This window comes from Scyliorhinus canicula, chromosome 8, assembly GCF_902713615.1.
Source record: "Scyliorhinus canicula chromosome 8, sScyCan1.1, whole genome shotgun sequence".
NCBI classification, from domain to species: Eukaryota; Metazoa; Chordata; class Chondrichthyes; order Carcharhiniformes; family Scyliorhinidae; genus Scyliorhinus; species Scyliorhinus canicula.
In genome coordinates this window covers 193,502,709-193,518,529 of record NC_052153.1, presented here as the reverse complement: position 1 = coordinate 193,518,529, position 15,821 = coordinate 193,502,709, and the positions used below count along the sequence as shown (strand labels likewise).

Genomic DNA, 15,821 nt, shown 5'->3' with positions numbered 1-15,821 from the left:
ACTTTGCTGAGATTTGGGATAATGGGCTATGTTCTTCCTTTCTCCACATTAAGGTAATAGTCACTCGGCAATATAGGCAGCTGGTCTCACTTGTATCTCATGAAGAGTAATTATATATCACGGCCGATTTTAAAATTAGTTTTAAAATATTTAAACCTGTACACATTGAGGGCAACAGATGCCAAGTTGAGTTGCAATGCTTTCTCCACCAGTACCCATGTTTGATTACAGCCGACACTGATGGGATTAATCCCTCTCCTGAAGTCAGCACATCATCCCAAGTATTACTTTCCGGTTAGGGACCAGTAATGTTTCATTTGAGTTCGCAATCCCAGTACCCACCAAGGGAATAAAGCCACAGGATTCCACGGTTTTAAACAGACAACATAAACTTCACCACATGTCAGCAAAATAAAACACTGAAATATCTATTTTATACTCCAGAATAAAATCCAGAATTAATATGCAATAACTATGAACAGACAGGAAAACTGTGGCCAAACGCACCACACTGCACATTAAACGACAGAGCCAATGGATTTCTCTGCAATCGACACAAGACATTTCCCAGCACCGGTAAACATCTATGAAAATTTCTGAGGAATGAGTGAAATCTGCAAACGTGAGTCTGCAAACATTTTCAACTAAAATCTTAGGTAAACATTTTCTAGCAGTGTGAGCCACAGAGAGGGTGACAAAAGCCAATGGGTTAGTAAATTCCCACTGGGTTTCAAGAAATTAGCCAGAAAGTTAAGTCATCAATGCAGCTATGTTCAGAATGTTTGAGATAGAGAAACGGGTCCAAACACCCACACACACACAAATCAGAGTACATACTGCAATACACTATCTAAACCACAAACCACATGTGTGTAGCCACTTCCCCAATTTGATCCTCGCTATATCATTCATATCTTCAGAGACATTGTCACAATTTCTCCAGCCCTAAATCACACACCCGTGTTGACTCAATTTTTGATACTAAATCGGCTTTCAAATTCCAAATCACGATTTTTTTTTTTCCTACCGGTAATTTATTTTATTATATTCTCCTTTCTGATATGCACAATGACTGCAAGCCAATAAAGCCAGCCGGCACATTCCCAAGCTTTGATCAATATTGCTCTGAAACTGGACACTTTTTGGGCCTCATTATATAATCCTGCGGGGTCATTGTATCGGGAGCTCTGCCAGGGGCACTGGGCTAACTTTTCAGATAGCACTTAGAACATAGAGCAGTACAGCACAGAACAGGCCCTTCGGCCCTCGATGTTGTGCCGAGCAATGATCACCCTACTCAAACCCACGTATCCACCCTATACCCGTAACCCAACAACACCCCCCTTAACCTTACTTTTTTTTAGGACACTACGGGCAATTTAGCATGGCCAATCCACCTAACCACTTGAAGTGGGGGGGGGGGATGATGTGTGTGTGTGTGTGTGTGTGTGTGTGTGGGGCAGGTGATAGGCTGGGGTGGGAGAGGTCGGAGATGAACAAGAGAATGTAACCACACCCGTGCCCCCTCCCTGCTCCAACCCAAAGGTTATTCAGGTCCTTTGGGTGTATTGCGGTTGGGGAATTGGATTTAAATTGGTCCAGACGCTGAGTGTTGCTTCGTTCAAATATCACCAAGTCACTCTCGTAACCCAGAAATGAAAAGGGGAGGACCCTAACATAAGCTTTTCCATATACCCAAGAGTTAAATCTAAAACGCTGTTCAGTTTGTCCCCATGATAATGCACGGCAGGATCAAATGTACAGCAGATGTCGAACAAAAAAACAAAGGAGAAGGAAAAGCACTGACGTGGGCACTGAGTCACTTTCTGTAACAAGGATCGTTTGTACTGTCAAGGAACCAACTCTGATGCATGTGGAGGCAAAAACATTCGGCTGTAGTTTACATGCATTTTAACTGCATTTTCTGACAGTTAATGAGTCAGGGCACAATCAGAATCATGTCATAAATTAGAATGAAGCCCAAGGGACCAGGCCAAGTTAATGAACTGCCTTTCGCTCAGAAAAGATATGAACAGTTCATTTTTAAAAAAATTAATTTACGGAATGTGGGCTTCGCTGGTCAGGCTGGGCATTTACTGCCCAATCTTTTTTTTTTAAATTAAAGGTTTGATTTGATTTATTATTATTGTCACATGTATTAGTATACAGTGAAAAGTATTGTTTCTTGCATGCTGCCCAAACCATACATACCGTACATAAGGAAGGAAGGAGAGACGGTGGATTGGAATGGTCCCGGTGGATTGGAAATTAGCAAACGTGACGCCACTGTTTAAAAAAGGAGGTAGGCAGAAAGCAGGAAATTATAGGCCAGTGAGTTTAACTTCGGTAATAGAGAAGATTCTGGAATCTATCATCAAGGAAGAAATTGCGAGGCATCTGGATAGAAATTGTCCCATTGGGCAGACGCAGCATGGGTTCGTTAAAGGCAGGTCATGCCTAACTAATTTAGTGGAATTTTTTGAGGACATTACCAGTGCAGTAGATAACGGGGAGCCGATGGATGTGGTATATCTGGATTTCCAGAAAGCCTTTGACAAGGTGCCACACAAAAGGTTGCTGCATAAGATAAAGATGCATGGCATTAAGGGTAAAGTAGTAGCATGGATAGAGGATTGGTTAATTAATAGAAAGCAAAGAGTTGGGATTAATGGGTGTTTCTCTGGTTGGCAATCAGTAGCTAGTGGTGTCCCTCAGGGATCCGTGTTGGGCCCACAATTGTTCACAATTTACATTGATGATTTGGAGTTGGGGACCAAGGGCAATGTGTCCAAGTTTGCAGATGACACTAAGATGAGTGGTAAAGCAAAAAGTGCAGAGGATACTTGAAGTCTGCAGAGGGATTTGGATAGGTTAAGTGAATGGGCTCGGGTCTGGCAGATGGAATACAATGTTGACAAATGTGAGGTTATCCATTTTGGTAGGAATAACAGCAAACGGGATTATTATTTAAACGATAAAATATTAAAGCATGCCGCTGTTCAGAGAGACTTGGGTGTGCTAGTGCATGAGTCACAGAAGGTTGGTTTACAAGTGCAACAGGTGATTAAGAAGGCAAATGGAATTTTGTCCTTCATTGCTAGAGGGATGGAGTTTAAGACTAGGGAGGTTATGTTGCAATTGTATAAGGTGTTAGTGCGGCCACACCTGGAGTATTGTGTTCAGTTTTGGTCTCCTTACTTGAGAAAGGACGTACTGGCGCTGGAGGGTGTGCAGAGGAGATTCACTAGGTTAATCCCAGAGCTGAAGGGGTTGGATTATGAGGAGAGGTTGAGTAGACTGGGACTGTACTCGTTGGAATTTAGAAGGATGAGGGGGGATCTTATAGAAACATATAAAATTATGAAGGGAATAGATAGGATAGATGCGGGCAGGTTGTTTCCACTGGCGGGTGACAGCAGAACTAGGGGGCATAGCCTCAAAATAAGGGGAAGTAGATTTAGGACTGAGTTTAGGAGGAACTTCTTCACCCAAAGGGTTGTGAATCTATGGAATTCCTTGCCCAGTGAAGCAGTTGAGGCTCCTTCATTACATGTTTTTAAGGTAAAGATAGATAGTTTTTTGAAGAATAAAGGGATTAAGGGTTATGGTGTTCAGGCCGGAAAGTGGAGCTGAGTCCACAGAAGATCAGCCATGATCTAATTGAATGGCGGAGCAGGCTCGAGGGGCCAGATGGCCTACTCCTGCTCCTAGTTCTTATGTTCTTATATAATGTTACAGTTATAGCAAGGTGTAGAGAAAAGATCAACTTAATACGAGGTAGGTCCATTCAAAAGTCTGATGGCAGCAGGGAAGAAGCTGTTCTTGAGTCGGTTGGTACGTGACCTCAAACTTTGGTATCTTTTTCCTGACGGAAGAAGGTGGAAGAGAGTATGTCCGGGGTGCGTGGGGTCCTTAATTATCCTGGCTGCCTTTCTGAGGCAGCGGGAATTATAGATCGAGTCAATGGATGGGAGGCTGGTTTGCGTGATGGACTGGGCTACATTCACAACCTTTTGTAGTTTCCTGCGGTCTTGGGCAGAGCAGGATCCATACCAAGCTGTGATACAACCAGAAGGTATACTTTCTATGGTGCATCTGTAGAAGTTGGTGAGGGTCGTAGCTAACATGCCAAATTTCCTTAGTCTTCTGAGAAAGTAAAGTCGTTGGTGGGCTTTCTTAACTATAGTGTCAGCATGGGGGTAACCAGGACAGGCTGTTGGTGATCTGTACACCTAAAAACTTGAAGCTCTCGACCCTGTCTACTTTGTTCCCATTGATGTAGACAGGGGCATGTTCTCCACTACGCTTCCTGAAGTAGATGACAATCTCCTTCGTTTTGTTGACATTGAGGGAGAGATTATTGTTGTCACACCAGTTCACCAGATTCTCTATCGCATTCCTGTATTCTGTCTCATTGCAGAAGCCAGCTATTTTCTTTAGGTAAAAGATAGCTATTTAGCATTAAGCCCCGAGTCTTTTAAATACCATTTTAAAACTCACTCAAAAACCTCAGGTCACTTCAAAACACACATTCAGCATTTCAGAACATAGCTGCAAACAGAACACAGAACGGCAGAATTCCTATGCAGCTAACAAATACAATTCCAAGATAAAGTAACCCAAGGACAAGGCAAGCTCTATGGAACAGCATAGAGACCATTGTCCTAACAAGCACGTTTATGCAATAAGAAAGCCGAATCGCATTCCATACCATAGCTCATACAAGAATACATTTTAGGTTAATGTTGCCTATTAATGAGCGACAACTAACCCTTAAATCAAACTCATTTGATGTTAATCCAAACCAATTAGAATTACATTGGGTGTAGATAGATGGCTAAAGTCTGATATGATTTGGTATAACCCTGATGGATTTTCGGCCATCTTTCTCTTTCATGAATCATCTATACTTTTTTTTAAATAATTGTTCTTATTAAAGCTTTATTCAACCAGAATTTTTCCATAACAAAAAAAATAACCGAAAAATATTTAACAAAACAAGGTGGCTGTTATCATTATACAAAACGAAAATTCATATTATATCAACAGTTCCTCCCACCTGAGCCCCCCCCCCCCCCCCCCCCCTCGATGCTGCTGCCGCTGACACTTTACTGCTCCCCTAGAAAGTCAAGGAAAGGTTGCCACCGCCGGGAGAACCCCATCAAGGACCCTCTGAAGGCAAACTTTATTCGCTCCAGGCTGAGGATCCCAACCATATCACTAACCCAGGTCTCCACGCTCAGGGGATTAGAGTTCCTCCACATCAACAAGATCCCTCTCCAAGCTACCAGGGAGGCAAAAGCCAACACCTCGGCCTCCTTTGCTTCCGGCACTCCCGGATCCTCCGACACCCCAAAATCCTGGACATCGCCCTCGCAAAGCCCTGCCAGAATTCTTTAAGCACCGGGCATGCCCAAAACATACGGACATGGTTCATTGGACTCCCTGCACATCTCGCACACCTGTCCTCTACCCCAATAAACGTGCTCATTTTCGCCGTCAACATGTGAGCCCGGTGCGCCTCCTTAAACTGAATTAATCTGAGCCTGGCACAGGATGCGGACGAATTCACCCTGCCGAGGGCATCAGCCCACAGGCCCTCCTCCACCACCTCGCCTAGCTCCTCCTCCCACTTGCCCTTCAGCTCCTCCACTGAGGCTTCCTCCGCCTCCTGCAGCTCCTGATATATGTCCGACACCTTCCCCTCTCCTACCCAGTTGCCAGACACCACCCTGTCCTGTATCATTCGAGGGGGTAGCAGCGGAAATGTCTCCACCTGTTTTTTGAGAAAGTCCCGAACCTGGAGGTATCTGACAGCATTTCCCAGGGGCAGGTCAAACTTCTCCTCCAGCGCCTGCACGCTGTATTCTTCCTGTATCTTCTCCAATGGCCCCATACCATCAGTACCACCGCCACCACTGGGCTTGTCGTGTATCGTGCCAGCGAGAATGACAGCAGTGCCGTAACTAGTGCCCCTAGACTGATGCCTTTGCATGACACTGCCTCTAGCCGCCCCCACGCCGACCCCTCCTCCATTACCCATTTCCTAATCATGGCCACATTAGCCGCCCAATAGTAGCTACAGAAGTTCGGCAGTGCCAACCCTCCCCACCGTGGCTACGCTCCAAGAATAGTCTTTTCACTTGCGGGGTTTTATTTGCCCACACAAACCCAGTGATTTTTTTTTTTTTTAATTTAGATTACCCAATTATTTTTTCCAATTAAGGGGCATTTTAGCGTGTCCAATCCACCTACTCTGCACATTTTTGGGTTGTGGGGGCGAAACCCACGCAGACACGGGGAGAATGTGCAAACTCCACACGGACAGTGACCCAGAGCCGGGATCGAACCTGGGACCTCGGCGCCGTGAGGCGGTTGTGCTAAACACAAACCCAGTGATAATCCTATTCACCCACTTGAACATGGATTTGGGGATGAAAATGGGGAGGCACTGAAAGACGAACAGGAATCTGGGAAGAACAGTCATCGTCACAGTCCTGGTATATGTGAACCTCGCCGTTCTCCCACTTACTGCTCTGCTCCTTCTTTGCCCAACGCAGGACACGCTCCATCTGTAAAGCGATGGAACCTTATCACCATCGCCCTCGGTGGTTCGTTCGCCCTCGGTTTCCTGACGAGGACCCTATGCGCCCCGTCCAGTTCCAAGGGCCGCGGGAAAGCCCCCGCACCCATCAGTGTCCCCAGCATTGCAGTCACATACGTGCTCGGGTCCGCCCCCTCCGCACCTTCAGGGAGGCCCAGGATCCGCAGGTCGTGACTCCAAGACCTATATTCGAGGTCATGCAACCTCTCCTGCCATCTCTTGTGTAGGGCCTCGTGCGCCGCCACACTGACCGCCAGGCCCAGGATCTCGTCCTCATTCTCAGACACCTTCCTCTCCACCTCTTTAATCGTCTTCTCCTGTACTTTCTGAACCTCCACCATCTTTTCCATGGAGGCTTTCATAGGGGCCAGCACTCCGTTTTTAGTTCTGCGACGCAGCTCCTCAAAAAGTCCTGCTGCTCTCTGGCCCCACGCTTCTCGATCTGCGCCGGCCGCCATTTTGTCCACCCGGACCCGCTCTGCCTTCTTCCCCGCAATTGCTCGTTTGACGGCCCCGCTCATGGTTCCCACCATACAGCACCGGGGGGACCTCTCCAGTGTCCGTTCCCGCGCCGTTATCCGCCCTTCAAGTGCCGCTGCTGCCCCGTTTAACGGCCCGAAACCCCGATCCCGGCGGGAGCTGCCGTGTATGCGACGTAGCTGCTCATGTGCTCATGGCTGGTTACGGAAGTATCTATACTTTGACTTGCTATTCGCTAGTTTCCTGTCTTTCATATTTCATTTTCTGACTTTGACTTTTGAAGTTATTGCGAGCCATTTGCCTAAACAAGAAAATCATTTCTGTGATTGTTTGAAAGTTGAATTGTCTATAAGATTGCTTCTACTGAGTCCTTTGCGAGCTGGACTTATTAGAGAATATGACTTTAAATGATTCCCAATTGTAATCAATAGAGATAAATAAAACAGATTCTTATTTGCACCTGATAAGTTTTAACTCAAATTTCTACTGAGTTTTAGTGATCGCAAAGTGCCGCTAAATCCGCATGGCAGATCTAACAGTCACCAGCAACTCTGCCCACAATAAACCCAATACAGGCTGAACCAATGTCCTGAACGCCCTGTAGGTTCTAGAAAATCTGTTATCCTTTGATGCCAATCCAATTTTACGCCATTTTGTAATTCATAATTACCTGGGTCAATTTCACCAGCCTGCCTTTTATGCTAACCTTTCGTTAGTCATAGAATAATTTACGGCACAGGACCAGGTCATTCAGCTGAATGGTCTCCTGTGCTGTAATCACTCTGTGCTCAAACCCATACCAGTTCTCCATGGAGAAATCCTACAAACCCAAACAATAAAACTCAATAAAAAGAAAATACAAACATACTTAAAACTTAGTTGGCTGTGCTTTACAAACCTGATGGCCAGGACCCAAGGATACGTTAACATAATCCAACTTTGATTTATGACACTGTTTTCCGTGTGTTTTTGCTACCAATGTATCCTTTCGAATTACAAGGGTCATAGGGTAGCACTGTAGCACCATGGTTTGCACTGTTGCTTCACAGCACCAGGGGCCCCAGGATCGATTCCCGGCTTGGGTTACTGTCTGTGCGGAGTCTGCACGTTGTCCCCGTGTCGGCGTGGGTTTCCTCTGGGCACTCCGGTTCCCTCCTACAAGTCCAGAAAGGCATGCTTATTAGAGTGAATCGGACATTCTAAATTCTCCCTCGGTGTACCCGAACAAGCGCCGGAATGTGGGGTCTAGAGGATTTTCACAGTAACTTCATTGCAGTGTTAATGTAAACCTACTTGTGACACTAAGCAAGATTATTGTTATTCGAATATTTTGCAAAGCTCTAGCCAGCACATAGCACAACCAGATTACTGGCCACGGCAGTAGAACATGGGATTAAACTTTCAATAATCCCGTGGGCGGTTAGAACCTTCATTGTGGAAATGTGATCAGTATGCAAAATTTATGATTCCATCCCATGTACTAGGTAAATCATTTAGAACTAGAGTATAAGCTCGAATTGTGTGAGGTGGTGGTGCAGTAGTATTGTCGCTGGACTAGTAACCCAGAGAGCCAGCGTAATTCTCTAGGGATCAGGGTTCAAATCCCATCACAGCAGATGGTGGAATTTAAACTCAGTATTAAAAAAAAATTGAAAGTAAAATGATGATCATGAAACCATTGTTGGAGTGTCGTTAAAAGCCCAACTGGTCCTTACCTGATCTGGCCTACATGTGACCCCAGAGAAATGTGATTGACTCTGAAATGGCCCAGTCACCACCAACTTGTCAAGAGCAACTAGGGATGTGCTTCGCCGACATCGTGTAAATTAATTTAAAAAAATTAAAGTTTCTGATTCTGTCTGAGGAGAGAAGATAATAATCAAGTAGAGGCCAAGTCGCTGGACTATTAATCCAGAAGCCTAGCCTGATGCTCCGGGGACATGAGCTCAAATCCCACCCCCGCAGCTGGTGGAATTTAAATTCAATTAATGAAATCTGAAATTGAAAGCTTGTCTATCACAGATCATTATTATAAAAAAAAATCTGGCTCACTAATGCCCTTTAGGAAAATTTGCCGTCTTTACCTGGTCTGACCTACATGTGACTCCAGACCCACAGCAATGTGGTTGACTCTTAGCTGCCCTCTGAAATGACAGAGGAAGTCACTCAGTTCAAGAGCAATTAGGGATGGGCAACAAATACTGGCCTTGCTAGAAAAACCCATATTGCATGAAAAAAATGGTAAAAAACAATACAGAAGTCAAAGCAACTTACTCTGGACTATTAGAAACTCTCTGGAGGGCTGCTTCAAAAGTACTTGACCTGTCAAGCAAGGACCGGCTTGTGGAACAGAAAGGCCAAGAAGTCTGATTTTGTTTTCAAATTAAGTACAAGATACTTTTAAAATTGTTAATTATGCACATTATACTTCAATATACAGGTTTAACATTGTCGAGCTTAATATTACAGAAGAAGCCACCTGACCCCCTGTATTCATTAAATTACAAGAAAACGACAGGCTGTTCAGCTCATCTGGTCACTGCTACGTTTTACACTCCAAAAGCAGCTGTCCCAATCCCATGGGTATGAGAGCTTAGTCATAGAATCACTGAATCCCTGCAGTGCAGAAAGAGGCCATTCGGACTATAGGGTCTGCATTGACCGTTCAAAACAGCACCCACTGAGGTCGCGTGCCGGCGTACTCAACCAATGCGTGTAACCCTAGAACCTAATCTGCATATCTTTGGACACTGAAGAGCAATTTAGCACGGCCAATCCACCTAACCAGCACGTCTTTGGGCTGTGGGAGGAAACCGGAGCACCCGGAGGAAACCCACGCAGACACGGGGAGAACGTGCAGACTCCGCACAGACAGTGACCCAATGCCAGAGTGGAACCCGGAGCCCTGGCGCTGTGAGGCAGCAGCGCTAAACACTTTGCCACCTCTGCCCATTTCAGTTAGGGGTATCCAGAGACCTGGGGCTGGATTCTCAGGTCCCCGTGCAGAGTGCTGTTCGCTGTCTGGCGGGATTCTGTACTGCCACAGCTTGTCAATGCTATTTCACATTGAAGCAAACCCACCAAAAACCCATGGGCGGCGATGCTCTGCAGCGGGAAAAGTGAATCGCAACGGCCGGAGAATCCCGGCCATGGAGTAAATGATAGAAATGGAGCCGAGAAGCAGAAAGTCTCAAAGGCTGAATGGTCTTTTCCTGTTCCTATGAATCCTTTGCGTCATATATTTAACAACTGTTTTTTAAAGCTATTACAGATTCCACTTCTGGTAGGGAATTCTACTATGTCCTCTGTACAATCTGTTCTCCTAACCACATCCTTCATTTTGATGATCATTTTTGCCTTTTAATTACCAACGTCACCGCTCAGCAATGTTATAAATGCTGTCCAAACCTTTCTTTCAGACATGCCTCTCCCTTCTTCCGTTTTTCATTTGAAACCTCCCCTTCTACGAGTAAGTTATTTTAGAACGATGGATTCCCAGAATCAGTATTGGAGGAAACAGTGATTTTAAACTCCTGGGGAAAAAACAAAATTCCAACTCCTGAAACCTCCACCCACACATGGTAGTATGGCCAGAACTGCAAACAGATGTACAAAGTGTAAATAACTAAGAAGGAATACAGCACTGGCCCTGCGGGATTCTGTCACTTTTAGAGTTGTGCATCTTAGTGGATGTTGAATTGAAAAGTTCCCAAAAATTAATACCCAAAAATGTTTTAACTGCAGCAGAGCGAGGAGCAATGCCTGATTAATTTCCTCGCTTCTGCAGACTGGGGCTAACTGCAGTAAAATCCTCCACCCCATACTAAAGTTCCTAAGAATGATACTGGAACCAAAAGGTTACACCTTTCAGGAAAGATTTAACAGACTTGGCCTCTTTTCTTTAGAAAAAAGAACGCTGAGGGATGACCTACAGGAAATCTTTAAGACTAAGGAAGGATGTGATCGGATAGACATGGAGATATTTCCACTTGAGGAGTGTGGCCAGAAACAAGGTCTGTGCGCATAAGATAATCACAAATAAATCTAATAAGAGATTTGAAGAGAAAGCTCTTTTATCGAAGTGACAATGGGATTATGGAACTCAGCACAATACGTTACTGAAGCGATTGCCATAGACGCATGCATGGGGAGCACATGGGGCGGGGAGGAGGAACCATAGAAAAGTGACGATGCAATAGTATGATCCCAGACCAGACCCCATCAGTGGATACTGAACCAAAACCCCATTGAAGAATCATGGACTCAGCGTCAGGCAGATTAGAATTCAATTCCTCTCTCTAATGTTTCTCCACCAACTGCCCCTCGAAAGGTTTTCTAAATGTCTCTCTTCATTCCTTGGCTCCACCAGCAATGACCTCATCTCCCCAATATATTAGTCTATTTGTAAGACTGTGTGGAAAGAATTATTCACTCCAGGAGTGATTGCAAAAAGATGTAGGGCTTTGGTATTTTTTTTTAAACAAAACTTTATTATGGATACAATATTAAACTTTTCCACTTCATACCTGAAAGAAAAACACACAATTACCCTTTAAACACTGTGACTCAATTTCCCATTAAACAACAAGAAAGTAAACATGCAGCTCTCAATCTACCTTATTGTTGGAGAATTGTGGACTCAGCGTCAGGCAGATCAGAATTCAATTCCTCTCTCTAAAGTTTCTCCACCAACTGCCCTTCTAAAGCTTTTCTAAATGTCTCCCTGCATTCCTTGGCTCCACCAGCAATGACCTCATCTCCCCAAGCTGAAAAACAAATGATCCCTGCAGGCTACAAAGCACATTAACTCCCCAGAGACTTTCCCAGTCAAACTGCAGTCCATTCGTCTAGGCTGAAAAACACATTTCTTTGTCAGTTTCACCTTCTGGCTGCTAAACGCACCCAGGTCCTGTAAAACAGATTTTTTTTTTTTTTAAAGAAACATGACCACTGCAGTCAAACATTTAATCTTTAAATTGTCCAGTACTGCCCAATATTCCTAAAGCCTTCCAGTCTTCACAGCAGAAAGAGGCTATTGAGCCCACCTTGTCTGTGCCAGTCAAAAAAAAGGAAACTAGCCGCTTGTTTTAGAACATAAGAACTAGGAGCAGGAGTAGGCCATCTGGCCCCTTGAGCCTGCTCCGCCATTCAATTAGATCATGGCTGATCTTTTGTGGACTCAGCTCCACTTTCCGGCCCGAACATAACCCTTACTCCCACTTTCCAGCAGCTGATCTGTAGCCATGCAGTTTACAGCACTTCAGATACAGGTCTAGGTCGAGCGTTTCAGCCTCAATCACCCAACTTAGGAGTGAATCCCAGACAACCACCACCCTGTGGGTGGAAAAGATTTTCCTCATGGCCCCTCTAATTCTTTCACCAATCACCATAAATCTGTGTCCCCTGGTAATTGTCACCTCAGCTGGGGAAACAAGCTTTTCTTGTCTACCCTATCTAGGCCCTTCATAATATTGAACCCCTCAATTAGGTCATCACTTAACTTCATCTGTTCAATCCTAGCCTATCCAATCTCTCCTCATAGCTGCAATTCTCCAGCCCTAGCAACACAGGTTGGGCTGAATGGTCTGTTTCTGTGCTGCAAATGCTTACTCCCCCATTGTGGGGGGATACCCCTTGCAATATCTCGCGTGATTGCATTAAATCTCGCGCGGCATTGTGAGCCAAGTAGATCTCGGAAGCAGGGTCTCTCGGTTTCAAGAGCCACGCTGTGCCGCGCATGGCTGCTGCTTTTCTGGCGCAGCGTGGATGGAGGATCGCGCCCATCAACACCTAGGCAAAGCTTCTGGAACAGGTCAAGATCTTCGAGTGAAAACTTTAATTTTTTTTTAAATTGAGAGTACTCAATTCATTTATTTTCCAATAAAGGGGCAATTTGGCTTGCACATCTTTTGGGTTGTGAGGGCAAACCCACGCAAACACAGGGAGACTGTGCAAACTCCACATGGACAGTGACCCAGAACCGGGATCGAACCTGGGACCTCGGCACCGCGAGGCCGCAGTGCTAACCACTGCGCCACCGTACTGCCATGAAAACTTTAATTAAGATATAATTCAATTAGCAAAAACATAAATCGATCATTTTTTATAAATGTTCTTACAAACATGTTATTTAGATTTTTGTAATGAGTTGAAACTCTTACTTTGGGCATTACAAATTCCAATTATTTCTTCAGAAAAAAGCACTGTTGGTATACCTGCACCATGTGGTCTGAAGTTGTTCAAGAAAGTGGTTTAACCTCGCTTTCTCAGATAGTATGGGGATGGGCAATAATTGTTACTCTTGCCAGCAACACTCAGATCCCAAGAATTAATTTTTCAAACCTTCAAAAATGTTATGGTCAATTATTACTGGACAAGTCAGATGCCAGGGTTGGACGTGGCTTGATAGATCCTAACTTTTTATTTTTTTTGTTTAAAAACGTGGATGGCAGCTTCTGAACAAAGTTTGCTGATGAACTTTTAACAATATAATAAAGCATTAATCAAACGAGATTATTTATAATCATAGATCATAGAATTTACAGTGCAGAAGGAGGCCATTCGGCCCATCAAGTCTGCACCAGCCCTTACAAAAAGCACCCTACTCAAGCCCACGTATCTACCCTATCCCCGTAACCCCAGTAACCCCCACTTAACCATTTTGGACACTAAGGGCAATTTATCATGGCCAATCCACCTAACCCACACATCTTTGGACTGTGGGAGGAAACCAAAGTACCCGGAGGAAACCCGCGCAGACACAGGGAGAACATGCATACTCCATACAGACAGTGACCCAAGCCGGGAATCAAACCTGAGACCCCTGAGCTGTGAAGCAACTGTGCTAACCACTGTGCTATCGTGCTGCCCCAAATAACTATTCCTTCACCTCAACCAGGCCTTTACAGATGTGTAACCAAGTTACAAAATCTATCTTGTATTCTAATATTATTAGTCAGCACACAGTCCATGGAAACCAATAGGTGACCTGTGGTCAGATATCCCAGACCCTCAGAAACTAGGTGACAGATGCTAACCAAAACCATTTCCACACATTTCTCATCAATTTCCCCCAGACGCATGTCATCTTGTGAGCCAACTAGAATCTCCACCCTTGAAGAATGCACCTTGGTATCTTCTCCCAAATTATGCTTTCTCTCAGAGGTTTATTAAGGATCCACCTCCAGGGTTCCTCTGTCCTGGAGTGTGATGTGCATTCAAGCTTCACCTTCCACGCATTGATTCAGATACCCAGTCTTTCCAACAGAACACCCATTGCTTCACAGGCCCACAGTAAGAAATCACCAATCTTTGGGCCTCCTTGGATCTTCTGGCTTTTTGCAAGCTCACGTTATTCAAAGTCTGCATCCTGCAGCCTTTTAACTTGGAACCTCTGCCCCTTACTCTTAATTACTCTTAACTTCACTTAATAGGATCTTTTCTAGATTCTCTTTTTTTCCCTTTGGCTAACATTTCTTCTTGGGACTGTTTTCTGTCCCTCTCCCTGGTTTTGGGACCTTTCTGTTCTTTAGTTTGGAACCTGGTTCTATTTCTACTTCATGCCTGTTCTAGTAGTTTCTGTGAAATGCTCCCAACTGCGTCTCCTTCTTTCAACTGAACTAGTAACAGCTTTTGCTGTTTCTTTGGCCCCTTGGTTGCTAGGCAACAACATAACTTTCCCTTACTTTAGAGCCTTAAATCCTCATTAAAATGCAGGAATCTTTTAAAGTGAAACTAAAACAAAACTTTCCATAACACACAACTGCAGGAATATAAATTAAGTTTAAACTTAAAGCGGAAATTTAACTTTAATACCTTTATGCCCAACACACAAATATCTCCACCTCCAAATCTCCTTCATCTTTGCCCATTTTTATTTATATCCATTTATTTTCATTTATTCCATCTATCTGTTGTTCTGCATTGCAAGCCAGCTGTTTAGCCCACTGTGCTGAACCTGCCCCTGCTAACATCTGATGGTGGCCTCAACTGTGCATTCCTGTTTATCTCTATAACCTTGACTCCCTTATCAAACCAGGATCTATCTAACTCGTCATTATATGGGTCTGGTTTAGCACAGTGGGCTAAATAGCTGGCTTGCAATGCCTACCAGCATCTGTGGACCGAAACACAGATTGAATATATAAAATGGGCTGATTTAGCACAGTGGGCTAAACAGCTGGCTTGTGAAGCTAGAACAATGCCAGCGGCGTGGGTTCAATTCCCGTACCAGCCTCCCCGAACAGGTGCCGGAATGTGGCAACTAGGGGCTTTTCACAGTAACTTCATTGAAGCCTACTTGTGGCAATAAGCGATTATTATTATTTAAAACATTCAATGGCCCAGCCTCCACTGCTCTCTGGGGAAGCGAATGCCACAGACTAACGACCTTCAAAGAACAAAATGAATCAAAATCACACCTGGAGGAAACCACTGACCCCTCCCTATTCGTCATCCCAGCTCTGACATTTAAGAGGTACCAAATTATTTTCTGTATTTGACTGTGATGCATTACGTGGTAAAATAGCTCACCAACATCACTGCTTGGTCTATCACTTAAAAAATGCATGCTGGAGACCCCCCCACCCCACCCACTGTACTTCACACTTTCTGGCAGAAGGGAGTGAACATTATAAGTTCCTCTCCAGCAGAAGCTTTAAAGTCACTTGGAAATATATGACTTGCCAGTAATTTTGATTTATAACTGCAATCTGATATCCCAATTGTAACTGTACTG

The 15,821-nt window shown here is 44.5% G+C and overlaps 1 protein-coding gene across 6 annotated transcripts in view; it reads right to left on the bottom strand.

The window, feature by feature from the left end:
* lifra (LIF receptor subunit alpha a) overlaps positions 1 to 15,821 on the bottom strand; it is a 240,741-nt gene that overhangs the window by 187,460 nt on the left and 37,460 nt on the right. For 2 of the 6 annotated variants that reach the window (XM_038805950.1, XM_038805947.1), the window contains exon 3: positions 7,983 to 8,239. The exons of the other annotated variants lie outside the window; for them this stretch is intronic. The gene's annotated coding sequence lies outside the window, so the exon portion shown is untranslated. The remainder of the gene's footprint in view (positions 1 to 7,982; positions 8,240 to 15,821) is intronic. 6 annotated transcript variants of the gene reach the window in all.